Raw genomic sequence first — 4801 nt, 5'->3', positions numbered from 1 at the left:
AATATTTTTCTGAAAGGAAATATTGAAAATGTATTTTCTTCTTCTCTTTCTTGTAGGAATGTTTATATGACTTGAAATTAGAATTGTATTTTTTTTTCTGGGTCAACAAGACTCCAAATTGTTTGACTCTGGTGGAAACATAATTAATATGTTATGATTTTTGAAGTTGTACATTTCAATTCTATTAAGTATGAAATAAATGTAACATTTGCTATTAAAATGTTGGCACAACTGGTTAATCTTTTGACAAGCCCATTTTATTTTACTTTGTATGTATGAACAATAATTGACTTGGGGTGTTTATTTTGTACATGTTAAACTCTCTTTTAAATAGTTTATTTAAAAAAAAAAAACATTAAGTATGAAAGTTAAAACTTATATTTAATATAATGATTGATGATATGATATTATTTTAACACATTTAAATTAAAATAACATCCATTTGTATTTTGGAAAATCTTGAAGGTTCCAAAAAAATTATAAAACGAAAAAAAAAAAGTTAAGCTCTTATTATTTTCAATGTATTTCAAAAATATATTTGTAAGTAAAGAAATAAAACTGAAAATATTATTAATGAAACTCATTTTAGTGATAGATCATATTGGATAAACCTTCCATTGTTACTCTAAGAATATTGATTAACAAAATGCTATTTTTTGACATTAAAAACAATTGTTTTGTCTTTCTATTTAGAAGTTTACAATAAGAATAATTTATCTTTTACATTACACATTGAGAATTTAACTTTGTTAAACTGTTCATATAAGTATTTTTTGTTATCATTGTCAGATATATCTTCTCCTTTGTTAATTGTATCAATTGACTCCAGTACCTACCAATTTTTTCTCATTCATCTACAAATTGATTAAATCATTTAATTACTAATATATATATATATATATATATATATATATATATTATACACACAATTTTTTATTAAAATTATTATTTTTTATATATACCAATATAATATTACACTTTTTAAAATATAATATTAATATAAGTATTGTTTACAAAATATAACATCAATAATCATGATATACCATTATAATTTGATAATATTTTTTATGTAACTTAACTTAATTTATATATAAATTATTCAAAATGCAGCATTTAATAAAATTAATATTAATTTAATTTATGCTCTTCTTTGTAAAACAAACAGAAGATTGTTTTAATCTGCGATAAATACTTCAGTCAATACTTCAGTCAAATTAATGTTATATACGGTGCTAAGAATTATAATTGTAAATTTGTATGAAAATAATTCTAGACTTCAAAAAGTTGAGGTAGTTATGTTAGCATCATCGAGGTCAAAAGGTCAATGATATACTTACATGGAAACAGATAATTTTTATTTTAAGTTAAATTATGTTTTTTTTTTTCTATTCGTGTCGGAAAATATCAATTAAGTATTTTTATGTATCTTAATTTGGATAGTATTTTAAAAAAATTGATGTAATTAGTTTTTTTTTTGTCAATACCATGTCAACAATGTTAAAGAGATGTTATATGTGAAAATTCATAGTTTTTTTAATTTATAAAAGAAATTAAAATTTTTTAGGTGTCAAGTTCACGTCGTAAGTGACAAGTGACAGTGTGATGTGATAGTGACAGTATTATGTCGTCATAGCATTAGTTTCAATTTGATCCATCTTTTTTTATTTTGTCTTAATTTAGTCTTAATAAAAATTGAACAATTTCATCTATTTTCAAATTAAAACAAATTTAATTTTTATATAGATAATATAAAAATATATTTATTAAATTTAATATTTTTAACAATATTAATTTTTATTTAAATTTTTATTTTACATTAAATTTTATTTAAAATTATTTTAAAGATGTTAATACTAAGTAATGTTAATGAAAAAATAATTTAAAATTAATTTCAACTAATATGAAAAATGTTTATCAATTGCATTTCATAAAATAAAATAAATTTATCAGCTCTTTCAACTCTTCTAAAATTTATATTTTATATTGAACTTTATTTGTATTAATATTTTATTACATTATACACTAATATTATTTTTTTGAATTTTTATTTTAAATAATTGTAGATTTTTAAAATGTATAAAATTCAATAATTTATATACAAGTTTTTGAGTTTGTTTAAAAATAATAACTATATGAATTCAAATGTAAAATTTTAAATAATTTAAATTTTTTTTATAACATTTTAAATAAATAAATTTGAAAATTGAAATTTTTTTTAATTAAAGTTCAGTATGAAATATAAATTTAAATAAACTTAATGTTGTTAAAAATATTTAATAAACATGTTAATTTTAATGAAAATATTTATATAAAAATTAAATTTGGTTTCAATTTGGAAGGGGTGACATTTTTTTCTAAAAAAAAAGACATAAATTGAGATAAATTAAAAATACAATAACCAAATTGAAACGGACTCAAAGAGTAACATCTAGCGTGACAATGTCATGTGACATTTTCACTGTCACGTCATATTATCAGTGTCACTTGACAGAATATTAGCTTGACACATGAGAATTTTTTTAATAAAAAAATAAAATTAAAAAAATTACTAACACGTCTTTAATGTTGTTAGTACACTACTAACAAAAATAACCTAATTGAATCAAGTTTTTCAAAATATGAACCAAATTAAAACCCGTGTTTGGACTAAATTGATTTCCACAAAAAATAACGAGCAAAGCATAATTTATCTTTTGAAAATAAGTTGACAATTAAAATGAATGGGGATAAAGAGGTATTTTCACAAAATAAATAAACATGAGAGCTTAACCATCCAGATCGTTGGCCCATAACTTTGGCCAATTTCTTTTCAACATCCATACTTTCTTCTGCACCTTTCCTTTTTTCACGCATAACGAAACTGCACATTATAATATCCATTATAATTCAGGAATACTTTTTATTGTGTAATTTTAAATTTAAAAAAGTAATTTTGATTGTACAACTTAAAATTTATTATAAATTATATAATTTGAAATATATTTATGTTTTGATCCCAAATTTATCGACGGTCATTGTTAGGATCAATTATTGTGTATTTGAAGTATTGTCCGTTTTTGAAACTTGAAATATCAGTCACGATTTTATTTTTAAAAGACATTGAATATTTAAATTCCTTTTAAAATTGATTTCTAAACTATACGAGACTAATAGGTGTATGAAAACAATTTAAAAATTTAAAAATATACTCTAAATTACATAAGAAATACGCTAGATAGTATAATTTATAATATATTATTAAATTGTACAGTCTAACAATACATTGTGGATTGTATAACTTTAAATATATTATCTGAAAGTATATTTAAGATCGTATAATTTAAAATATATATTTGAATTGTATAATATGAGAATATATTTCAGATTATATAAATTATAATACACAATTTAAAAATATGAAAATTTGAAAAGTATTTTCATATCTAAAAATATATTATAGATTACGTAATCTTCAATTTGGAAATGTATTTTATATTATATATTTTTAGAATACATTTATAAATTATGCAATCCGAACATAATTATAGAGTATACTATTCAAAATGCATTTTCGAATTCAATGATGTGATTGTATTAACTGAAATATGTTTATAAAGGCTGCAATATGAAAATATGAGTTATGTGCGTAGTTTAAACTTTTCTAACACCTCATGGAGGTTATCTAATTTTTTGTTATATTATTTGATAAAAGAAATATAATGTTTTGAACAAAAATTGAGAAACTAACCTATGTACACTGACTAATCACTAATTTTTAATTAATTTGAATAAGTTTTTTTTTTTTGTGTAATACCAAAATAATTATACACAGTTTACACATTTAGCTTAAATATCTATAATATTCAATAAAGGTTGGATTGTGTTATCTCAAATATGTTTCTAAATTCCACAATTTGAAAACTTGAATTATGGGTAATTTAGATTTTTCCAAATACCTCATTGGAGGTACACGAAGAAAGCATAGGATGGATGGAGAAATTATCTAACTTTTTTTGTCATATTAATAAAAAAATAATAATGTTCTCAACAAAAAGATTGAGAATTTAACCTATATACACTTGCTAATCACTAATTTTAGAGTGGATCAGAATAATTTATTTTTCTTTGTTTTGTGTAACACTAAAAATAATTATATATTCAATAAGAGATTTGTATTGTCAAAGTAATTCAAAATGTTAACATACGCATGCATACATTTTTTTTTTTCATACAAACAGTTAATTCATTCGCTAGTGTATATTTTCTTTTCTTTCTTGTAGGAATTGAAATATAGTTTGAAATTAGAATCGTATTTTCTTTTTTCTCACTCAACAAGATTCCAAATTGTTGACTTTGCGTGGAAACCCAATTAATATATTGTGAATTTTGAAGATGTACATTGTTTCTATTCAATTAAGTATAAAATCAGTGTAACAATTGTTATTTTGACAAACCCATCTTGTTATACTTTGTATATATGAACAATGATTGACGTGCGGAATTTATATCTTAAACTCTCTTTTTAATAGTCTATACGAATAGGAAGTTAATAATTGAGGTTAATTATTTTATAAATTTTGTTACGGATTAATTTGTAATTTTTTTTACTTTTATATTTGATGTCTCTCTTTTTGTACCTCCATCTCTTACTCTCTTCCTCTTTCTATCTCAATTTTCATCATCAATCTCTTATTATTCTTAAAAATAAATTACGCTAAGACAAGATTGAGGAGTTAAGAAACATTTTGGACTAAATAATTTTTCTTTTGAGTAAATTCATTTTATACCCCATTTTTTTTGAAGCAATATGTTTTATTTGTTA

This window comes from Vigna unguiculata, chromosome 5 (genome assembly GCF_004118075.2).
Source record: "Vigna unguiculata cultivar IT97K-499-35 chromosome 5, ASM411807v1, whole genome shotgun sequence".
Classification (NCBI taxonomy): domain Eukaryota; kingdom Viridiplantae; phylum Streptophyta; class Magnoliopsida; order Fabales; family Fabaceae; genus Vigna; species Vigna unguiculata.
This window is presented reverse-complemented; position numbering follows the sequence as displayed.